This window comes from Panulirus ornatus, chromosome 52, assembly GCF_036320965.1.
Source record: "Panulirus ornatus isolate Po-2019 chromosome 52, ASM3632096v1, whole genome shotgun sequence".
Taxonomy (NCBI): Eukaryota; Metazoa; Arthropoda; class Malacostraca; order Decapoda; family Palinuridae; genus Panulirus; species Panulirus ornatus.
This window is the reverse complement of record NC_092275.1, coordinates 20,823,990-20,850,199: the sequence shown is the minus strand read 5'-3', so window position 1 is coordinate 20,850,199 and position 26,210 is coordinate 20,823,990. Positions and strand designations below refer to the sequence as shown.

The following is a 26,210-nucleotide window of genomic DNA, read 5'->3' as shown; positions in this document are numbered from 1 at the left end:
CACACGAGCAATAGGACATCTAGCCAAGAATGAGTGACCGTCTTCTCCTAAGCTTTGAAAACGATCCAGCCATCATCTGCAAGGGGATGACCATCTTCCACAACAAGAAACACTGACCATATTTCTTCGTAGTCAAGATTTTCCTCAGGACGCTCCAGCTTATGCTTTAGATCTGTACTACATAGCGCGTAACCCAGCCAGCATTGCTCCTATCACACCAGTCGATTCATGTCTACAGATACGTAAACATATGCTTCATCAACGGAAAGATAATTCGAAGTAACATTTTCTATAACAATGTGTGAATAGGAAGCTAAACAGAGAGAAAGTTGGTCTGGTTGACAGATAAAAAGAGATGGGTAGGTTGATACCTCGATCAGCGGACGAACATAAAACAGGTGACGAAGACAAAGCGAAAGATTCTGAGATGGACAAGCGAACAGAGTATGAATTAGTAATGTGGAGAGCAACAGAAATACACCCAACTCCTGCAGGAATATGCTTACATTTTGCCTGGAGGACACTGACCCCACTCCCTAGAGTATTTCCCTTTGGGGTGTGAACATGTGTTAACATCAGCCTTGAATTATAGCACATGCAAGAAAAAACTCACTAATCTAATTACGGGCGATCTGAAAAAAAACCCAGAAACTATCAGCGGAAGCAGCGCGCACTGGACACAGCCCACGGTATTACGAGGGAATTCCCAGTCGCCAAATTTATAGCAAGATTCACGATGCCATTGTCCTAGCGACTTTGTAATGCTAAGTTACTGCCAAGCTCAATGGTCGTAAAGTTTCACAAGTGTGTAAATATCAAGAAATTCCGTACTTTCAATTACTTGCTGAAGCAGTGCCTAAATCTGAGCAAATAGTCCAGATGAACCTCATTCGTATTTATGAACAATTAACTTAATTGCTACAAATTCTTTTATCCCTGAAGTAATGATGGTCTGAGGGATCTCTGGGGTAGAATCATACACTAATATATCTGAACGACAGAGGAGTATTTAGGGGAGAACAGGATCCACTCCTTTAATAGTCATATCAAATCAAACTTTTCAGGAGAGTTTAACGACGGAAGGATTCATATCGTAATCGAATAACTTGAGAAAAATTATCAGCATTGATTCATTCACTGTAAACAAGAAACCTACCTTAAGTGGATGCTCAAACTAGAGTTTCATTTACGTATTTCGAAATGCATCTGATCAGAAAAGAGTAGGGAGAGACCATCTTTAACACAGATACTTTCTAGTAATCATGAAAAACCAGATATAGGGAATTTCACCACTTAAATCCTCCAAAACAATTGTGATTACTGAATGGATTAGAATAAAAGAAGATTATTATGCAACAGAGCATGTTTTGCCAGTGCAACTTTGGTCACTATACAAAAAAAATAGGGCTTGCGTGTGTGTGTCGACTGACATACAAATGCATATACACCAACAGAGGGATACGAACACTGGGTAAGGCGCCTGACTGCCTCGGCCACACGAAGGTTAAAACACACACACACACGCGCGCGCGCGCGTCCCCAGCCTCATCTCGGTGGGGGTAACGTGGATTTTAATCTCCCTCCGCTCCGACCGCCAGTGCCCTTTCAAATCCTGCCGAGTTAGCAGCCGCTTACATAACCCCAACCGGGAGGTGAGCAATGCGTACGGTACTCAGTTCACCTCTTCGACTTAGGCTGTCTAAACTGCCCGTATCTAATATTCATTTACCTTGCTTATCATACTCAGGTTTAATTAATCCCTTGGACAATGCAAACTGGGAGAGCTGTTGGTTCTAACTGAACGTGAAATTAATCAAATGTATTAGTTGCATGATTGCTTACGTAAAATACTATTTAAGGGAGAGACTGAACAGGAGATGCGAATGACAGGGAGAAATGTATTTATCTTGGTAGTGGAGGTGAGTGGCGAGGTGGATGTTAGTTTTGGGTGATGGAAAAGGGTGGGTGTGCGTGGCTGAGTGGAGTGGATGACAGAGGTACGTTGTAGGTGTTAGTATAGGTGGAAGAAAGTATGTGTATGTATGTGTGTGTGTGTGTGTGTGTGTGTGTGTGTGTGTGGGTGGGTGGGTGGGAGGTGGCTGCGGGTTCTTGGAGTGGGTGGTAGAGTCCCGTTGAGGACATGTGGTAGTAAGACATATCTAGACCTTCCTAGGAACGTGGGATTCGATTTACATGTGTACAGCAGAGGTGTCAATGACCACTCACTCACACGCTGAATATCACCCGATTCTAACGACGCCATTTGATTACTGTCTCACAACGACGTACGATCTAATCCCTTCATAACGCGTCAGTCTATTAAAACGACATCCGTCAACACCTTCAAGAAGGGGACAGCCTTTTCGTACTACAGTCTCTCGTACCTGCGTAGCTGAAGCTATTCTGTCGTCGTGACATTTAGCAACTCTGCTGAATGAATCACTGTCAGCTGTAGTAACACCATCCATCAATACATGAAGAAGCACTCGCCCCTGTTGTGACACTAACCAATATTGAATAAACGCGAGGTTGTTCGCTCTTTTTCTATACATGCATCCAAGAGTTCGTACAGCGACACTTTGTCCCTTTGTTGAACGTGTTGTCATCGCCAGAGAGTGCGTATTGTTAATCGGTCTTGATATCGCAAAGCAAGACATAAGATACAATAACAGAACTTATCATAGTACATCACCTACCTCTTGCTGCTGGCCACGCCGAAATCCCAGCTGGACCTGGCCAGCGACACTTGGCACGGAGTCCATCAGCTGGAGGTTGGAGGCAGACGAGGGGAACCCAGCTGAGCCAGTTGCTCCTTTGGCTCGGCGAGGGTGGGAAGTGTCCCTCGTTGCTCCCTCCTTCTAAACTGGAAATTATAAGAAGAAATAGACATCAGTTATACAAAAAGACGTATCATATACGTAAACATAACAAAAAGAATGTCTCCAGAGTTCTTGAAATATTTAGATAGGTACATCCTTTCTCATGTGGTTACGAACAATGCTCACGCTTGATCATATATATATATATATATATATATATATATATATATATATATATATATATATATATATATATATATATATATATTGCTACTTAAATCAGTCTCCCTTTCGCAAGAAATTATCATGGTAAAATCTGCACTCACGCTCCGCCTGTGGATGGAAATGCCGATGGCAGAGAACAGAGATGGACGGTGATGGCAGTGACTCAAGCGTATGGTACTGTAGGCAGTAGAAGCTGGGAGTGAGTGTGAGAGAGGGAGGTCGATGTTTATGATGGTGGCAGAGGTAGAGATGGTACTGTGAGAGGTGTGACTGCCTGGGGTGGGAGACCAGCACCTGGGTATGGTAATCTAAGGTGATGTATGTAAGTGTTAAAGAAGGGGAGAGCGTATGGCAGCATGCATATAGTACACACTACGAGAGTGGGTAATGACAGGAGTGATAGGTATGGATGGATGTTTGAGAAGCAGAGGTTGTCGGGTGTGTGGGCCTTGATGGTGGTGGGAACAAGTGGTGGAGTGGATCGCAGAGTGCATGCTACTCTGCACAGACCGTTGATGGTGTAGTGAGTTGGTGCTGAAATGGGCGAGTCGAGTCTGGTAAGACAAACTTAATCGGTGGAAGATGATGATCTTGACAAATTTTCGAGGTGCTGAGGTAGAGTTTCAGACATGGTCTAGCTTGGTGGTGGTGGTGGTGGAAGATAACAATCGATGAGTAGTAAAAATGACATGGTGTAGACAGAGGAAGTTCTGGGTATAAACACTGAAAATAAGGAAGTGTATGGGGAGAATATAACTGCGGAGGTTACCCAACTACAGCACAAATGCCATCCAAATATATGGATTCCTCATCAACAACTTGACCTCCACCTATGTCTCCTATAATGACCTGCAACGCTGTGCAATCTTCCAGTGTCACCTACATGGACGTCTTCGATCTGCAGATGCAATGTCTCTCTCTCTCAAGGAGTGACATTCCGCTTTATCGTATGACGTTTTACCGTCCTTAGTGTTTACAATTAGCAATGCTTAATGAGGTACTGTACTCTGAGATTGGTATATCTCTTGGAGGTGGCGCTCTTTGGCATTGTCTCGTGTGACGTTCTTCAGCACAGAACTGCATGGCAGTTTCTACGAATATTCTACCATCCGCCACCGTACACTAAGGCTCTACTATCTACTATCTACCATACCATCCTAACGGTGTATGATAAAAAGGAACCTTCCCCCGTCTCACATTTCATATCATCTATATCTTTCTACAGATATCGTCCAGAATCGTGGCCTACGACACGCATCCCTGAGGCGGGCCAGACTGACGCTGAGGCCCAAATAGCGATACTTGGCACGGAGCACCTCGGCTGGAGGTCGAAGATGGCAGTATCAGAGAGAGAGAGGCCAGGCAAGCCAGTTGTTCCTCCCGCTCGGCTAGCGCAGGAGCCATACCTACCCATCCTCAACATAGACCCGAGCGTAATGAGAAGCTTAAAGATATATGCGTATATACATCACACAGGGTTTTATAACGAAATGAGAAACATTGATCAAAATCAATCCGAGGTATATATAAAGAGCAACAGTGTAGACACACACACACACACACACACACACACACACACATACACACACACACACACACACACACACACACACACACACACATCCATAACGATGATTCTGTAAACACACATGCTTGTTTAACACTGATTTTGCTCCGCCTAGCGAAAAAAAAAATGATGCGTTATAGATACGAGGCGTTATTAGTACTGCCCTTAATAACGCTCTCCTGCAGAGGAGGACTTTGTTTTCGTACTTTGGTGAAGGCTGGCGCGGTACAGTGTTTCCCAACACTTTCGAGTCCCGTTCCTGCTAACTAGTCTTTTTCTCACTATGTGTTGAACAGTACAAGAACCTCAATTCAACTTAGTAGGATCCTTTGAACTTGAAATTCATCTTAGATTAACAGATATTAAAACGTAGAAAAATGTGTGGCTTTGTATTTTTCCCCTCGACATTCTTTAAAAGGCTTTCCTTCCTTTCTCTGGAGGAGTAGAAACAATACCACATACCATCTGGACAGCTCTCACGTACTACTGGCGGTACGTGACTCTCCGTTTGGGAACCGGGAGAGCAAAGCGACGCAGGTGGGGGTGTAACGTTTTGGGAGGGGGAGTCTAGTTAGGAGAGTTGGTAGGGGGGATAGGCGGTAATGAGGATAGCCCAGGTGGGTTAGACAACGGTAGACAGAGGCTGAGGCTTGGCCATATACCGGATGATAGACTGATTGCAGAGGTACTGTGGCGTGTGGGTGACGACGGTGAGTACTGCTAGAGGCTTAACCACGTACTGAATGATAGATTAATACAGAGGTACGGTACAGTAGGTTGTGGGTGAGAAGGTACGTTGGTGTTGCTCACAGACTTCTGGTCTGTTCTCAGAATGTGACAGGGGCGATAGGGGGACGTACCGAGGCCCTGGTCTAGTGAGTATAAACAATGGTTGTGAGTACCAGAAGAGACAGCATCTTCGGCAGAAGACGCCGGTGGTGTTGTGGGTCATGAAGGCACAAAGTCCTGCAAGGATCACAGGTGTGTTATATCCAAGAAGTAGTAGCAGGGAAGACTGGACGGCAGAGATAGGAACGTGTTAGTGGTGCGTGATAGCGTCTGTGGTATATGACTGCTCTTCGTTGTCGGTGGTAGAAAGTGGCACAGAAAGGAAAAGTGGCGATGAATGATGTGTGCGTATGTGTGTGTGTGTGTGTGTGTGTGTGTGTGTGTGTGTGTGTGTGTGTGTGTGTGTGTGTGTGTAGGGGTACAAAAGAGAGACTCTTGGATGTGGGCAGCTGGTGGGATGTCTCGTCATTACTTGGTGGAGGCAAGGGTGGAGATTTGTACAGGCTTTTGAAAAGAATAAATAACTTGGGTGAGAAGAGGATGGTGAAAGTAAGAGACCTTAGAAAGGAGGCTTGTGTGAAGAGATACCAGGAAAGAGTGAGCGAAGAACAGCATAAGGTGAGAGGAAATGAAGCAAGGGAAATGGGTAAGAAATGGGAAGTATGCCCAAAAGATGCGGAAGGTGAGAGATGGGCATGTGAGAAAGGCTAATGAGTGGTGGGATGACGAAATTGCTAGTGAAAAAGAAGAGATAGATATATAGGCGTTACTTCAAGGGAAGGAGCACAAATGATTGAGAAATGTTCAAGAGAAAGCGCAAGGAGGTCAAGAGTAAAGTGCAAGGGCTGAAAAAGAGAGCAAATTAGAGTTGGGATGAGGAAGAATCAGCAAACTTCATGGTGAAGAGAAAATCTTTTGGAAGGAGATTAATACTGAGAGAAAAACATGAGTACGAATGGGAACGTCGGTGAAAGGGGGTAAACAGAGAACTGGTAACAAACAGAGATGAGGTGGACAGTAGGTTGAGTGAGTACTTTGAGGACTGATGAGTGAATGTGAAGACACGAAGGGAGTAATGTATGTGGATGTATGCGAAGTGAGAGAGTTTTAGTAAGTGGTTTGGTGGAACAAGAGTGTGTGAAAATCTTAATCAAGATGAAATGTGGCAAGGCGGCTGAAGATGATGGTACTACAGTTAGATTTCTTAGTAAATGGGTGACTGCATTATTGACTGGTTAGTTAGGATTTTCAGTGTTTGTGTGGATAGGAGTAATGCCCATGTAGTGCTACTTTATAGAGGCAAGGGAAATAAAGGTGAATGTTTGGATTACAGTGGTACAAGTTTGTTGAGTGCACCTGGAAAGTTGTAAGAGAGAGTGGTGACTGAAAGGGAGTTGAGCAATGTTGTTTGGGGAGTAGCAAAAAGATTTAGGGATCAGATGATCGCTGTGAAGAATTTGTGTCGAGAAATACTTACAGAAACAGACGTATCTGTATGTGGCACTGACGGATGTGGAGAAAGCATGGGGTAGAGTTGACAGAGATGAGCTGTGGAGGAAGATACGGAGGAAAGCTGCAAGAAGTACCACGGAGTTCTCACCAAGGTGGCAAGGCGCGTGCGTGTACAAGGACCGAACGATGATCAAGCCTCGCCAAACGTGACCGACCATTCACTCCCGGCAAAACATTAACCAAGCACAGTCCGGTAACACCTATATCCATCTATCTATCCATCTATCTACATATCTATCTACTTATCTATCCATCTATCGATCAATCCATCTATCGATCTACTTATCTATCTATCTATCTATCTATCAACGTTTAGAAGCAATGCAATTCACCAATCGTATCAATAACAAAAATGTATCAATACTAAAACAGTATAATCTATTACGAGTTTTTATTTCTGTCAAAAATATTTTTCACCGGCATTTTTCTTTCACGTAAGTCGACTACGTACGTAATTACCAAGTGAATATAATTCTCTTTTTTGATGAAATATTGTTGTCATAGTAATTAAAAAGATAACCCCGCCAACAGTAATGCAAAAATACGACTCATCCTCAATAAACCCATGTACTCTCAAGGTCGTCACCCTTCCTCCCGTTTTCACAACAAATAACACGGACCATTTTCTTTCCTTCTTTTTTTTCTTTCCTAAAGGCAGAATTTTCGAAGCGTTTCATACATCACTGCACCTAAGCTTCTTAGGTGTGCTAGTTTTCATATTCAGAAATAGAAACAAACAACGGTTAATGGATGGGTCTGTCTCTGCTTTCTGGTTGTGGTCTAGTGCATAGAGCTTGTACTATAATTACAAATGAAAACCAGTTTAGAAGAAAAAAAATAACTGAATAAGCCGAAGGGTGATATATATATATATATATATATATATATATATATATATATATATATATATATATATAGAGAGAGAGAGAGAGAGAGAGAGAGAGAGAGAGAGAGAGAGAGAGAGAGAGAGAGAGAGAGAGAGAGAGAGTTTTGGAAAGAGGGGCAAGTATGAAGTCTGTTGGGGATGAGAGAGCTTGGGAAGTGAGTCAGTTGTTGTTCGCTGATGATACAGCACTGGTGGCTGATTCATGTGAGAAACTGCAGAAGCTGGTGACTGAGTTTGGTAAAGTGTGTGAAAGAGGAAAGTTAAGAGTAAATGTGAATAAGAGCAAGGTTATTAGGTACAGTAGGGTTGAGGGTCAAGTCAATTGGGAGGTGAGTTTGAATGGAGAAAAACTGGAGGAAGTAAAGTGTTTTAGATATCTGGGAGTGGATCTGGCAGCGGATGGAACCATGGAAGCGGAAGTGGATCATAGGGTGGGGGAGGGGGCGAAAATTCTGGGAGCCTTGAAGAATGTGTGGAAGTCGAGAACATTATCTCGGAAAGCAAAAATGGGTATGTTTGAAGGAATAGTGGTTCCAACAATGTTGTATGGTTGCGAGGCGTGGGCTATGGATAGAGTGGTGCGCAGGAGGATGGATGTGCTGGAAATAAGATGTTTGAGGACAATGTGTGGTGTGAGGTGGTTTGATCGAGTAAGTAATGTAAGGGTAAGAGAGATGTGTGGAAATAAAAAGAGCGTGGTTGAGAGAGCAGAAGAGGGTGTTTTGAAATGGTTTGGGCACATGGAGAGAATGAGTGAGGAAAGATTGACCAAGAGGATATATGTGTCGGAGGTGGAGGGAACGAGGAGAAGTGGGAGACCAAACTGGAGGTGGAAAGATGGAGTGAAAAAGATTTTAAGTGATCGGGGCCTGAACATGCAGGAGGGTGAAAGGCGGGCAAGGAATAAAGTGAATTGGATCGATGTGGTATACCGGGGTTGACGTGCTGTCAGTGGATTGAATTAGGGCATGTGAAGCGTCTGGGGTAAACCATGGAAAGTTGTGTGGGGCCTGGATGTGGAAAGGGAGCTGTGGTTTCGGGCATTATTGCGTGACAGCTGGAAATGAGTGTGAACGAATGGGGCCTTTGTTGTCTTTTCCTAGTGCTACCTCGCACACATGAGGGGGGAGGGGGATGGTATTCCATGTGTGGCGAGGTGGCGATGGGAATGAATAGGGGCAGGCAGTGTGAATTGTGTGCATGGGTATATATGTATATGTCTGTGTGTGTATATATATGTGTGTACATTGAGATGTATAGGATGTATATTTGCGTGTGTGGGCGTGTGTGTGTGTGTACATTGTGTATGGGGGTGGTTTGTGCCATTTCTTTCGTCTGTTTCCTTGCGCTACCTCGCAAACGCGGGAGACAGCGACAAAGCAAAATAAATAAAATATAAATATATATATATATATATATATATATATATATATATATATATATATATATATATATATATATATATATATATATTTCTTTCTTTCAAACTATTCGCCATTTCCCGCATTAGCGAGGTAGCGTTAAGAACAGAGGACTGGGCCTTTGAGGGAATACCCTCACCTGGCCCAATTCTCTGTTCCTTCTTTTGAAAAAAAAAAAAAAAAAAAACCGAGAGGGGAGGATTTCCAGCCCCCCGCTCCCTCCCCTTTTAGTCGCCTTCTACGACACGCAGGGAATACGTGGGAAGTATTCTTAATCCCCTATCCCCAGGGATAATATATATATATATATATATATATATATATATATATATATATATATATATATATATATATATATATATATATATATATATATTGTGGTGACATCATCCTCCACCATGCGATACGACCATGTTTTGACGTCATCTCACACCGTGCAATGATTCCTCGAAGTCATATCATTCTACACTGCACAACGTGTCCTAGCAGTGGCATCATCCTACGTTCTACGGCGTATCCCCGTTACATCATCCTACGATCTACGGCGCATCCCAGTTACGACATCATCCTACGTTATACGACGTATCCCCATGGCGACATCATCCTGCATCATACGAGTGACATAATCCTATACCATGTACCGTGTCCTTACGATGATATCATCCTGCATTACACAGCAGATGCAACTGGTTAGGTAACACGACCCCTTCGGCTGCAATCACTTTGGTCGATCACATCACCTCCCCTTCCTAACATCACCTTACCCTGCACGATAACATCCCCTCGGTGACATGACACCTGACCGTCCAACACGGCGATGCCTGGCCCTGGCCAGCGACCAGTGGCACGGAGTGTCTCAGCTGGAGGTTGGAGGCAGCTTGGAAAGAGTGAGCTCCAGCCTGGCGAGCCAGTTGTTCCTCTGACTCGGTGGAGGCAGAGGTGTTCCTCTCTGCTCGGTGAGGCGACCTGGGTAACCGCGGCGCTCACCCGTGACACGCGATTCGACGCCAGGGAAAAGACGTGTGATGTTGAACAGCGGTATATACAAATAGAGGGAGAGAGAGAGAGAGAGAGTGTGTGTGTGTGTGTGTGTGTGTGTGTGTGTATCTGTGCGATAAGCCAGAGGATTGATATATGTACACAGACACTATCTGAAGTAGTTTCCACAAGTTGACTGAAGGCGACTTGAGATTCACTACGTGACCAATTGGACGAATTTTTGTTATAAGATGCCTAACTTCTCAATGGATTTTCGAGATTGTATGTTTCTGGGACTTGGCTTGAAGGAGAGTGAAGTCTTTCTGAATAGCTGGTGTCATAGGATTTGATTAGCTAGAGAGGTATCAGATCAGACGATCGTGATGAGACACACACACACACACACACACACACGAGATCAATGTAATCATTAGTGTAATCATTAGTGTAATCATTAGACACTGGTGTCTGTCCCAGAGCGTTTGTCTAAAGCTGAGATCTTGGATAGGATAGAGGGTCGGAGATTTAGGGTCAGAGAGGAGAAGGAGAGGAGAAGTTCGGTGTGTCGGTGGTTGCATGAGCGAGTAAAGTAGTTAGATGTGAGATAAGTGATAGGTCAGAGAAGTGGTGGTGTTAAGTTCATTGAATACTAAGGGATTTGCCATGGATTAAGCCTGCCTATTGCTAATGGTATACAGCATTTGCTATTAAAGTCCACATCTAAATTTCCATTTGTACTAGTATCAGATTGGCCTCTAGGTACAGTGTGAGGTAAAAAAAAGAAAAAAAAAAATCATGTTCGTTGGCTAAGTGGTATCGGCGAATGGATGGTAACTCACACTGGTGAGGGGAGGGAGAGGGGGAGTTAAGTGAGAGGAGAGACCTCTCTACCAGTGACGGTAATGGAAGAGAATCTTCTACCACTGAAATACAGCGGTGGAAGGGTAAATCTTACCGGTGAGAGATAGTGACGGAAGGGTAATTTTTACCGAGAGACAACGGTGCTGAGGTGACTTCTTCTACCAATAAGAGACACTGGTGGATGGATATCTCTTACCAGTAAGAGATATAGTGGTTACAGGGTAGTTCCTTCAAATAAGAGGTACAGTGAGGTACAGCGTTAGAAGAGTTACCCCCTGTTAGTAAGAGGTGTTAGTAATGGGTGACTGCTCCATGCGAGAGACTGAGGCAGATGGGTAAATTGTTGCCTGTGAGAGACTTTGGTGGAAGGTTCGTCTCGTACCTGGATGAGATTCTGGTGTGAGGGGGTTCTCCATTCCTTGCAACGCTAGATAGTGGGAGGAATGCCCACCTATGACTAACAGAGAATGACAGATGGGTGGAAAGAAGACTTCATATCTAAGAGACTGTGTCAGAGGGGCTCACTCGTAGAGACAATTGTAGAAGAGATACTTCTTCCGGTGAAAGGTGGAGGGGATTTTTTCTTCTTTCTGTATAACAGGCTATGACCCAAGGGCCAATCCTAATTCGTGACTGACTGTGTGTAGAAGACTTCTAATGACCTGTGAGGGACGGTGACAGACCACAAGATAGACCAGGATTAAGAGAGATATGAGAGACCATTTGACATTGGAAGTACTTCCCCTTACCATGTGCAGACAGTGGAAAAAACAAACTTGCATCTGTCTGTGACAGACAGTGGCTATAGGGATTCGAAAAGGCACTACTACTATAGGCAAAAGATTGGTATATAACAGGGTAAGACTCACCTGTTACAGTGAAACAAAAAAAGTTACTCCTATCATGAATTAAGATAACAGGCATCTCTCTGCCAGTGATAGACAGTGACGGGAAGGTATCTCTCAACAGTGCCAGACAACTGCAACAGTGAGACTGGCAGTGACATCTTACAGAGTTCGTCTAAGCGGGCACCTGCAGTGACACCATCGCTGACCAATTAAAGACAGTACGAAGCACGTGTTGACATGGGAGGTTTGAGCGTCCACAAGCACAGATTTTGAGCTTAGCGGCGCTTAGTGGAGAGAGAGAGGGCTGTTGGGGTGGTGGCAGTGCATATCCAGGAGCTACTGTTCCATTCAGTGTGATGGGAAGTAAAAGAACAACCAGTTCTTCCAAGAACCAGAATCAAGTGCCATGAGCCACAACGCGAGTTAGAAAGTTGCGTCACGCATTCGGGATGGAAGAGGGTGCTGCGTCACACAACAGTTCTGCGTCACACAGCAGTGCTCCGTCACACAACAGTGCTCCGTCACACAACAGTGCTCCGTCACACAAAAGTGCTGCGTCAAAAAACAGTGCCACACTGACTATCACAGGAACTTTTTCCTACAGTGTTGACTTCTCTCTCACATGCACTGAAGGTGTGGTAATGCGCCCGTAGCGAAGAAGAGTGTAGAGGAAAGAGACAGGAACTCACTCGCTTATACAACACACAGGAAAATAAGAGTGTCGACTTCCCGTAAGGTGATGCGTGTTTGGCTTATCACATTCCAAGAGAAAAAGGACAAAATCTGGCTGGAAAACCAAAAGAATATGCGACTGTACTCTCTCTCACATGCACTGAAGGTGTGGTAATGCGCCCGTAGCGAAGAAGAGTGTAGAGGAAAGAGACAGGAACTCACTCGCTTATACAACATACAGGAAAATAAGAGTGTCGAATTCCCGTAAGGTGATGCGTGTTTGGCTTATCACATCCAAGAGAAAAAGGACAAAATCTGGCTGGAAAACCAAAGGAATATTCGACTGTACTTTGAAATAGGCTGCCCAGCCATACCTCTTGACTAAAAGGATGAAGCCATTGAGTAATGGAATGGCTCAGAACATGTACCTTATCCGGACTCGTGATTAAGTGTTATCCGTAAGTTCGGTTACGATATTCAAGTGATCCAGAGGTTTAGGCGGATGCGTAAAACAGAGAGAAAAGGATGAATCGGATAAATGAGTGATTAGAAGTCATGATAGACTGAAGAGGCATCCGTTATATGAACGTCCGGATGGTTTATACGACAAGGACGAAGTTATTCATCCGTTAAGTGACAATTACAGGCTTAATTCTGTTCATCCGAACATTTGATTTATATATATTCGAAAACTAAAGGTAACTAATTCTGACAAAAAACTAAGTGTTACGACCAGAAAAAAAAAAGAGTGACTTATCCGAATATCATGTTTACAATATAACCAAGAATCAGTGATTCAAAACACTCCATAAATCAACTAACCGGACTCGTCGTACATGTGTGAGTATCTCGTCGGAATACGGGAATATATGAGGTCACAGTGTGAGTGTTGCTTCACGCCTCCCTTCTCATTACGCTGCCTCATAATCATCAGATTAGAAAGGTAAGGCTTCTATTGTTCGCCAAGAAGGCAAAATGTAAACACACACACACACACACACACACACACACACACACACACACACACACACACTCAAGTAACTCTTCAGGAAACAGGCAAATAGTGAATTACAGTCCTATGTACGCATGTACAAGCACTGACACACACATATACACACACACACATATAAACACTCATTATCTTAAACATTCACAAGTGCACGTTCGACCACAGTCAAAAGCACACAAGCAGGTATGGGGGGGGGGGGGGGGTCTCACGTAAACACGCACACAGTGACAGCTGTGTACAAGCTTAGACCTAGAATGAATTGCACACTGAAATTATGAGCCTAGGTCTGTGTGGATGATATATTCTGAATAAACCGCTTATATAAGACTTGATCGCGTACACACACACACACACACACACACACACACACACACACACACACACACACACACACACACACCACTTCTCTCTTTCTTATCTACCCGAATGATTCACCTGAGGCATGTTCGAGGTTGATACTAAGGTCACGAGGGAATTAAGGAGCGAAGAGAATTGCACCAAGTTACGAGGGGACTTAAGACATACTCCAATGTCGGGTCTTGTGCATGATTCATGAAATCCGACCCGGGAGCTCGCAAAGTGATGAGGGTGTTACTCAGTGAATGGAGACATTGGAGACGAATCTTCTCCAAAAGGAAATAAACTTCAGGATGTGTGTATGTCTGTGTGTGTGTGTGTGTGTGTGTGTGTGTGTGTGTATGTGTGTGTGTCAGTGCTTGTACATGCGTGCATAGGACTGTAAATCACTATTTGCCTGTTTCCTGAAGAGTTACTTGAGTGTGTGTGTGTGTGTGTGTGTGTGTGTGTGAGGGGGGGAGACTTAGGAATCGACACTGGGAGACGAATGTTTTCTATAAATGAAATAAACTTGAGGAGTCTCTCTGTATGAGAGGGACTTGGGAATCGACATTGTACCTTATCTGTCAATCAGAGAGTTCTGCCTTAACAAGAAACATAAGTGGAGGCGACGAAAAATCTTCTGGCCAATATTAGAATCGCGTATAAGTACATGGCTAAGGGAATATATATATATATATATATATATATATATATATATATATATATATATATATATATATATATATATATATATATATATATATATATATATTTTTTTTTTTTTTTTTTCTAACTATTCGCCATTTCCCGCGTTAGCGAGGTAGCATTAAGAACAGAGGACTGGGCCTTTGAGGGAATACCCTCACCTGGCCCAATTCTCTGTTCCTTCTTTTGGAAAATAAGAAAAAAAAAAAAAAATGAGAGGGGAGGATTTCCAGCCCCCCGCTCCCTCCCCTTTTAGTCGCCTTCTACGACACGCAGGGAATACGTGGGAAGTATTCTTTCTCCCCGATATATATACTATATATATCCACTATATATACTATATAGACAGTTCACTTCAAGAATTAAGTCATATTTACAATATGCTTCTCAGATTTTAGATGAGGTAATTACAGAGGCACACACGAGAAGAGATTGAGAGGAGAACAAGATAACTGGTGATCAGAGTAAAGAGAGATGAGATAGAGTGAGTGATAAGAGGCCATCCATAATGCTGACATTGAACAGTTCCTCCAAAGACTCAAAGGCTGAATAACCAGAGGCAATTTCAAGGAATCACAGCATGAAACTTGAGGTAAAAAAAAAAGCCAATGAGAAGTAATATCAGAATAATGGATGACCGGAGTTGAGTTACACTAGACGAACCTGCGAGCGTCGAGAGCATTACGAAGTTCAGAGACGTGAATGATGTCAAGATAAAGAGAGATGACTCCATGATCGTAAATCCTCCTCCTTCTCTTGTATTAACACACACACACACACACACACACACACACACACACACACACACACACACACACACACACAAACACACAGACACACACAACCATTTCCGGGCTTCACTAATGGAGGGGTTAGAGTTACTGACCATGAGCCAACGCGGGACGGCCCGGGATCAAACCTGTGTGAATTCGAATCTTGGGCGAGGCGGTCGGCCCACACCCAACCCAGGTGTTCATATTCTATCTGGGGCAGGTTTGTGTATGTGGGTGTGTGCGAAAGATACAGATTACGTGTACGTATGTATAAACATGTAAGAATAAAGATATGGTACATAAAGGAGAAACACGAATACAGAACTCCTTCCCCGTAACTTACAAACTTAGTAATCACACACACACACACACACACACACACACACACACACACACACACACACAAAACACACACACAAACATACACACACATAAAACATATATAATGAGTATAATCATTTATAATTCTACAACCCAAGCACCCTATTCATGAAGACCTTGAAGCCACAAGGACGCGGTACAATCATGAGCAGGGAAAGGTTGGATTCCTTCAGAGAGAGATCTTCGAGGGGACCGCCCTCCTTTTCATCCACAGACGATCATACAACCTCACCCAACGATTATACAACCTCACCCAACGATTATACACCCTCACCCAACGATTATACAACATCGCCCAACGATTATACAACCTCGCCCAACGATTATAAACCTCACCCAACGATTATACAACCTCGCCCAGCGATTATACTACCTCACCCAACGATTATAATCCTCGCCCAACGATTATACAACCTCGCCCAGCGATTATACCACCTCACCCAACGATTATACAACCTCACCCAACGATTATACAACCTCACCCAACGATTATACAACCTCACCCAACGATTATACAACCTCACCCAACGATTATACAACATCGCCCAACGATTATACAGCCTCACCCAACGATTATACAACCTAGCCCAACGATTATACAACCTCGCCCAACGATTATACAACCTCACCCAACGATTATACAACCTCACCCAACGATTATACAACCTCACTCAACGATTATACAACCTCACCCAACGATTATACCACCTCACCCAACGATTATGTAGCCTCATCCAACGATTATACAACCTCGCCCAACATAACTTTACACTTATAACGCAACTATAGTAAGGCAAATTCCAATTATGCCTACTTATGTATGTAGATACGTATTACTTATGTACTATTCCTAATTTTCTCCGTGTGTTTCTGCGTGTGTGTGTGTGTGTGTGTGTGAGAGAGAGAGAGAGAGAGAGAGAGAGAGAGAGAGAGAGAGAGAGAGAGAGAGAGAGAGAGAGAGAGGACTTTAAAAGATGAAATATAACGTACGTAAGCTTTTATTTTATACCACAGACTCTTCAAAGACAATTATCAATAACAATTCACGGTTAGGAGCAAGATGCGTCATCACATTATGCACAAGTATTAAACCGCTTAGTAACGAACTAAATTACTTTAAACACCTGCGAACAGCGAACTTACAGCAAAACATTTATACTCATTCATTTCCTGAATATTTCAATGGCGCCTCGCAAGAGAAGACAAGCAATTGGTATAATGTCATACACAAGGAGACACACAGAAAGACAGACAGACAGACAGACTGACAGACAACAAACAGACAGACAGACAAACGGATAAGACAGACAGACCACAGACAAACAGACAGAGAGACAACAGTCAAACAGATAAGACAGACAGACAGACAGACTGACAGACAGACAACAAACAGACAACAAACAGATAAGACAGACAGACCACAGACAAACAGACAGAGAGAGACAACAGTCAAACAGATAAGACAGACAGACAGACAACAGACAAACAGACAGAGAGACAACAGACAAACAGATAAGACAGACAGGCAGACAACAGACAAACAGACAGAGAGACAACAGTCAAACAGATAAGACAGACAGACAGACAAGAGACAAACAGACAGAGAGACAACAGACAAACAGAGAGACAACAGACAAACAGATAGACATGCAGACAGCTAATAGACAGATCAATAGACAGACATACAAAGAAACCTACATAAATACAGACAGACAAAGAATCAGACATAATACAGACAGAGACAGACAGACAGATACACAGATGAGCAAATATGAAATGCATTTCAACAGAAACAGGAATCACTCTGAACAAATAATGAACAGGTAAGAAAAACGTAAAACACTAAGCCAGAAAACATGTCTGCCAAAGGCATCAGAAATAAAATTAGAAAAACAACAGAAGGAAATACGATACGTCGTGGAAATAGATAAAGAAAACGAATATTTCTTCAAGGTGGAAATAATATATACATCGCAATAGATAAACACTGCACGGAGGAGCGTTAGAAAACGGATGTAGCATTACGAATAGGCAAACCCAATCAATCAGGAGAGATATTCTTGTAAAAAAATGATACAACAGAGATACAGACTAATGATAAAAAGCTTAACTGTGGGAAAACATAAAGGAAGACTCAGCACCAGACAGAGACATGATAGAAAACTTTAAGACCAGATAACTGGAAGTTCAGACACATACTTTGATGCATATGATAACTTTCATAAGATGAAGACGAAATTGATTAGTTTGAATGTTAATTTGAAAATGAAAATGCAAAGAAGTAATAAAACATAATGAGAGACTACAACTATAATCACTGTTCCTACCACTACTACTACTTCTACTAGTACTTATACTACTAGAGCAAATGATAATAGTATTAATAATCATAATGATGATATTAATATCATTAATGATAATAATAATAATACTACTAATAATAATACTAATAATAATAATAATAATAATAATAATAATCATAATAATAATAATAATGATAATAATAATGATAATAATGACAACAATAATGATGATAATAATAATAATGATAACAATAATAACAATAATAATAATAATAATCACAATTATAGTAACAACAACAATAATGATAATAATAATAATAATAATAATAATAATAATAATAATAATAATAATAGTAATAACAATAATAATAATAACAATAATAATAACAATAACAATAATAATAACAATAATAATAATAATAATAATCTTTTCTTTTTTCTTTCAAACTATTCGCCATTTCCCGCATTAGCGAGGTAGCGTTAAGAACAGAGGACTGGGCCTTGAGGGAATACCCTCACCTGGCCCAATTCTCTGTTCCTTCTTTTGGAAAACTAAAAAAAAAACGAGAGGGGGAGGATTTCCAGCCCCCCGCTCCCTCCCCTTTTAGTCGCCTTCTACGACACGCAGGGAATACGTGGGAAGTATTCTTTCTCCCCTATCCCCAGGGATAAAATAATAATAATAATAATAATAATAATAATAATAATAATAATGATAATAACAATAATAATAACAATAATAATAATAACAATAATAATAATAATAATAATAATAATAATAATAATAATAATAATAACAATAATAATAATAATAATAATAATAATAATAATAATAATAACAATAATAATAATAACAATAACAATAATAATAATGATAATAATAATAATAATATTAATAATAATAATAATAACACTAATGATAACAACAAAACCAGTGTTATTATGATAACAACAAAACCAATTTCCTTTCTGAATGTGTTGATGATTGTATCGACCTGCTCCTGTTGGTGGAACTCTTGAGGCGCATCCTCGTCCCGCCTTGGATCAAAGACGTATTCACACCCGCCTGGACACCAAGAGGCCTCTTTTCCCATTTGACGTTGACCTTCTATTCCCTCCTCCTTTTTCCTTTTTTTTTGAGCATCTGGCAAATAGACAACTTGGCTCTTCCGCTGCCGACGGTTGCTTGAACATCCTTTTCCCCTGTCGGTGCTTGCTTGACCGCTTACACACACGCACACACGAGAGAGAGAGAGAGAGAGAGAGAGAGAGAGAGAGAGAGAGAGAGAGAGAGAGAGAGAGAGAGAGAGAGATAGGGGGAGGGTGCAGTAACAATTTGAATCTAGGAAACCTTTAATAGTCGGGGACTGAAACAAATGCATGCACTAACACAGCTGGCAGAGAGATTTGGAAGATAAGGGATTAAGTTGGGAAAACATTAACATTACCAACTATTATCATGCTCGTTTCAGACAGTGTTTACCGAGGCAGTCAATCCAGTCGTTCGCTAACAGCCTGTATTACCAACAGGGAATATACAAAAAGAGAACATGCCACGTTAGCCACGTATTCTATAAGTACTATTGACGTTTTAAGGGAATCTCCTTGTCTCGTATATTCTGTGTATATGTAAAGTTATGCATGTTCTATTGTACGTATTGTATATACTGTATATATATACACTGTATTACATGATTCTTGACATCTGCCACATACACTGTTCAGGGGTACCTAGCAACAGCAGTTTTCATTCCTTATTTTGCTTTCCAAGGAATAGAACTGAACTTAAAGTTGAGAAAGAGAAGTTAGGGATGTGTACTTCCAGAACTAAACTTTAATGAGGTACCAGCTGATGGGGTTTCCACTCCAGCGGTATACGACAAGTGGAGGACCGAGATTGACAAAGACTAATGATTTCTGTTCTTATTCCCCTTACGCGTTCGGTCACAGACGAAGAGATGTCCCTGACCCGTGTGTGGTCTTAAATACGACGTAGGAAAGAGCTTGTGAACAAGATCTAAAATTGTATTCTAGATTGAACGTAATGATGAAAGTAAGACGGTGTAAATTACGAGTTGCGGCAGTAGACTGGTCATGAGAATGTGAAGGTTTTTAAGTCCATAAAGTCGACTGGATCTGCTGGAACCCTCTCGCTGGAATGAGACATTGTGGTAAAAGTTTTTAGAATATCTTTGAGGAAACTTTCCCCCCAACGACGAGTCACTGTTCGTAGCAGACGTAGAAGCTCTTTTTTTTTCTTTTTATCTTGGTTCTCCCCCCCACATATCCCCACACACACACACACACACACACACACACACACATAACGGAGTAGTCTGTAAAACTCGAGAGGAAACGATTGAATTTTGTAGATATCTAGGTAATGAAGAGGCATCAAAAAGGGGGAGGGAAAAAAAGAGAGAGGGAAACATAATTACAGAGAGGAGATAGATAGACACTTTGCTGAAGTCTGGAATTTCCAATGGAACGTTAACTGATACCGGGACTCCGATGTGTGAGTGCAGACCAGTGTTACAGGAGACTCCCTAATGCCAGAAAGAGGGCGTAAATGAGTCGGGTACCGGAGGAAGGAGAGGGAGAGAAGTGGACAGAGATCAAACAGACGTGGCTTAATAATAGGCAATATCAAAAGACCAATGACAATAGATATTACCCATGGGGAAGGTACAGACAAGGCGACAGTCACACAATACCCAAAGGTACAAGAGAGAAAGGAATGATTATTACAGAAAATGAAGAGAGAGGCGAAAAATTATGAGAAGAATAGAGAGAAATCAAATCAGAAGCCATTCCAAAAACTCACCAAGAGAAAATGAGAGCCAGTCAGGGTAGAGCGCATAGGTTCGAATCCTGGTTACGACAGTTGGCCCATAGTCAACTCAGCTGTTCATCCACCTCTAAATGTTGGTCGATAAAATGGGTACCTGGCTCAGGTTAGAATATATATATATATATATATATATATATATATATATATATATATATATATATATATATATATATATATATATATATATATACATATATATATATATAGCGTTAATGGGATGGCCTTGATTAGGGCCTCAGCTGCCCGTGCCGTCTCAGCTAACATGAAAAGAAAGATGGAGATTCCTACCACCACCAGCAGAATCATAGAGGGCATTAAACCATTAAATTAAACATAAGTAGACTTATGAAGGATCTAATCCCCTATGAGGCACACGGTCACGACAGCCTTTTGATCCTTCGTGCTCAAGGGCTGTGGTGAAACTCTTTTACAGACCCCCTCGAGATGTTGCCTAGAAAATCGTTAGGTGAGGGTTAACTGAAAGAGAGCAAACTTTTCTTCTCCTTCCACGAAAAGTCACACAAGAAACTTGGTCTTCACGAAACGGCTGTGTTCCAAAGCAAGGCGGTGTATGAATGTATAAGAAGGATGATAAGGCTTCTGCATTATGAAGATATATGAGCTTCATACGATGGGATCTAGCCTCGTCAGTCTGTTGGACTTGTACAACTGAGTAAGGTACTACCGTAGATTTCTTTTCAGTAGAAAAAAATATGAGAAGCGGTGCTCATACAAGACTGGAAATATTCCATCGATGGACGGAAAATTATCTGACAGAGAGAGAACGTAAGACACATGACAGAAAAGCCTTATCGTGCAGGGAAAGTCTCGCGCGCGTTCCCACAGGGCTCGGTTCTGGGCCCGGCATTCTTTCTGAGATATGCTAATGTCTTTGTCACATGAAGTCACGCCACATGCAAACGTGCTTGCGGATCATGCGAAGCGTATGAGAAAATTACATGTAATCGCAGTTTTGATAACGTATTCAGAGACCTTGACAGGGATCCAGCACTGGTAGGCCGATAATCCAATGAAATTCACTTCGAAGAGATGAACGATGGTGAAGATGAGGGAACAATGAAACTAGAATAGTTTATGACTTCTACATATCAGGGAGCAATTTATAGGAATTAGTCTACATAAAGGTCCTCTAAAAATATACACATAACACCTAACTTGTCCAAATGAAAATAAGAAGTTAGCTTATAACGGTAGCAACCTATATATTGTCAGGCGTGAGGATGACTTCCATGCACGAGGAAAAGATGGTTGCATTGCCATACTGAAATCCCCAGCGGGAGGAAGCACGAAGGATTGATAGGAAATGGCCAACAGAGGGGCGAGGAAACTTCTACCTTGAGTAAGGGGATCGGAGCTACAGGAAGTAAATAATAGCTTGAGACTCAAGCACTTGAGGAGATAGAGGGCCTAGGGGGTAGGATTTGGGAGTCAACATCATTCCCTAACTTGTAAGAATAGTCAAGGGGGAAAAACTCTCTGCTAGCAAACACTATATGAGGTTTCAAGTAAATGGATAAGGATGTCTTTCGCAAGTTGTTCATATCCTACATAAGGCCAAAACCAGAATATCTTTCTTCAGTTCGGTCACCGCACCTCAAGAAGTACAGAGCAAATAGAAATGGTCCAGAGATGGGGCCAACAACGACTGTACCAGAATCAAGAAAGCTGAATTACAGGGAAAGGCTAGATGCTTTAAATGTGCCAACCTTAGAGGAGAAAAGAGTGAGGGGTGACCTGATCACAACTATAAGTTTTTTGAAGGAGATTGATGATGAAGACAGTGAACAGTACTTCGAGAGGATTAGGGATAGAGTAACCAGACGGCATAACATGAAATAAGAAACTTATTAAAAAATGAAGTAAAGAAGCACTTTCACAGAATCAAAGAGGGATGGCTGAATCGAAATGAATGACTGTACGGTTATACATGTAAAACATGTATAAGCTTAAAAATTTGTTTTGATGGAGGAAGAATGTTTAAGAGATGGGGTCCCACGAGTTATAAATGCCCTCCCTCTACAGTTAAGTAATTACAGATATAGATAATTACACACACACTTATAAAATCACACACACTTATAAAATACACACACACACACTTATAAAATCCACATACCGACTGACGTGGAAATATATTTCATTAGATGTCGCGAAGCAAGCAGAGAAAAAATAATCATACACACGTTTTTTATCAGAAAGTTTAAAGTTATAGGGAGGGAAAAATTTGCTTTATGGCAGGGTATACTCTTAAAGTTGACTGTTTTAATGATAGATCATTTCCCTCTGATCTTAACTAAACCAAAACAATGTTTCAGCACTAACTGGGCATATTGCCTCACTGGCATTCAATTAGTACTTAACATTAATTATGACAAACGATATCCAGTTTTTGATTCGATGGTGGTCACAAGTTTCGAAAACAATAGAAAAAAAAAACATTGACACACCACGACCAGGCATGAGTCGAAAAGATTTTGTAACACATCAAGTGCATTTTGGCCGGTTACATGCCACAGTCTGTTGACCCAGCAAACTGTTTAGATATGCGGCAAAACTTTAAGCCACTAACAGAAGACATTTCGTATGTGTTACTTATGGTATTTCTTGATGATGTTCTAAGATTGAGAAATCAAACATTTTTGTTACTTATATACGATTCATTACAGGTTTTTGAGTCATTTACATTACACGTTTTGAGTCATTCACATTACAGGTTCACATGCTAATAAACGTCACAGATCTAAAACCGTCTGTTTTTGGTACATTTCGCATGTATCAGGTGTTCAACAGCTCATTCTTTATCTGAAGAGAGTCAGACGCTTGCTACACGTGCTTTAGGTACAGACTTGAACAACACGATATGGCTGGCATACAACACTACTCCAACGGCTCCTAGTGTACAGTGGACGACAAAAAGCTTGTTCCTGGGATTCGTTGAACACATCTCATGGAAGTGGAACATTCCAGCGAGCACTTCCTCACATGAGGCAAACAGTTGAGGGGGTCTTTGAGCAGTGCCTCCACACACACACACACACACACACACACACACACACGTCACTGAGTTTCCTGACGTAAAGGTAAAACATTTCCGAGATTTCTTATTTTGTCCCATACTTTCAGCAAGAAATTTTAAATCATCTAAACAGGTTTTCTCTTTTTCCTGATCACCAAACCCAGTACAACCACATGGCAACGGCCATACGAACCGTTGTGATCCCAGCTAACAACACCTTCGTCTTTCACTGAACATCATCTTGTGGTATCACGCAATCTTTTTTTCATTAAGCGTTCCATCCACTACTGGGGCCTTGCCCCTTGTTCACCGGGTATCGGGGCGGTGGAGGTAATCGGTGCATCAGTACGTGAACAAGACATCCCAATGGTGTACCATCTTTTTTAACTCCTCAGCCACGCTTGGCGGCCGCCGACATACCCCCCGCGAGGGAAGGTCTTCGCCCCGTCTCCCAGAAACGCTTCTCCTTCGGGAGCTGTTACTGCTGAAGACGTTATTCTCCGGGAAATTTCCCAAGCAGGAAGTCTTCCTCCGGGAGAGCTATATCTTAACTCAGGACTTTGCTTCGTATGTACGTGCCGTCAGCTTATATATTTCTATTACTTCCATAAGGAATTCCTCAGTGTATTTTCTTGTACTGAAGCATCAGCTAGGCTGATACTGTTTCCGACGTCTTGTTTACGATGAAGAGCGAACCTGTTTCCCTTTCGGTGCTTTGCATTTATTCACATTCAGTCTCTACTATCTCCTTTCGCACACACACACACACACACACACACACACACATGTACTGATCATAAGTCAGCGCGGGTCCGCATGGGTTCGAATCCTGGGCGAGGCACTAAGCCCACATCCTTCGCTCGCGGCTAGCTTGGGCTGGTGCGTGTGTGTGTGTGTGTGTGTGTGTGTGTAGGTATGTCTGTGTGTGTGTGTACGCACTTATAGAGACACAGTATACATATAAGGTCTCAGAGACGAGGCAACACGAGTATAAAACTGTCACTCCATAATACACAAATACCAACCACAAATATCGGCCACCTGCGCGCGCATATATCGCAGTGTTGGACATTATTCGGTTCTCTCGTCTCGTTTACAGGTAAAATCATGATTCCCAAACTCCATTGATGGCAACCTTTATAGATCCGTGATTCTAAGGATCGTGAACTCCGTCGAACGCGATGGTCGGACTTCTCATACATGAAAGATCAATTAAATCCTGGAACTATAACATGACGTACCACATCGGGTCACCTGATCCAGTAGGATCTTAAACAAGTGAATCCTTGCCCTATTGGGGATGGCTAAGGTCAAAAAGCTTTGGAATCCATAGGTTACCATTGCCTATGGATCCTTAAGCATTCGTATTATCTTTATAGTTCCAAGACTTAACAGATTACTTCATGGTTCTCTAAATCTATCCATCCCTCATCTCATTAATACCTTTATGAAATGAATAGCATAAACGTCAATGGTGTAGCGGTTCTACGTTCATGACCGTGACGCATTAACGCCTAGGGGTAGGGCCCGCTTAAGTTCGAAAATACAGGTCTCGGTAATCGGTCCACAGTTAACCCAGCAGTTCATCCTACCCTTGGGGCTGGTTGATCAAATAGGTATCTGGCTTCGACGAGGATATATATATATATATATATATATATATATATATATATATATATATATATATATATATATATATCCTTGAGATGGCCTTGATTAGGGCATTCATTTGCCCAAGGAGTCTCCGCTATTACAAAGAAACTAAACAATAATCCATTATTTCCTCAAATCATCAGACCCAACCAAGTCCATTACTCTAATGATCCTTTCTTCCTCATATATTCGTGGCTCAGATGTCCCTAGTTTCCTAAAATCCCTCACTCTCCTGCGCTGGGGAGACAAATAAGCCTTTCCCTCCCCCCAAAGTCGGACATAAGCAGCTCCCGCAGGCGACAGAATGTACCAACGGATGGAGGCAAGAGAGAAAGGGGGCAGCAAGAGGAGTGGATTTGCGATGAGGTAAGGGAAAAGAAAGGGGTTAGGTAGTGAGTGGGGTGTTGTCGGATGGAGAGGGCAGATCTCGAGGCAGAGAAGGACAATGCATTGGGGAGGAGAGACAGAGGCAGAGGCAGAGGCGAGACAGTGAAGAGAACAGATGAGGGACAGATAGGCAGGCACGAGATAGGGTGAGTCGGCCTGGAAACACGAGAGCTGGGGTACTGGAGTTTGGCAGG

General features: G+C 42.1%; 1 protein-coding gene across 2 annotated transcripts in view; it reads left to right on the top strand.

The window, feature by feature from the left end:
* The first annotated feature begins 10,155 nt into the window (after window positions 1-10,155).
* The window catches only part of LOC139765129 (uncharacterized), a 630,861-nt gene continuing 614,806 nt past the window's right edge, over window positions 10,156-26,210 (top strand). For both annotated transcript variants that reach the window (XR_011716582.1, XM_071692325.1), the window contains exon 1: window positions 10,156-10,257. The gene's annotated coding sequence lies outside the window, so the exon portion shown is untranslated. The remainder of the gene's footprint in view (window positions 10,258-26,210) is intronic.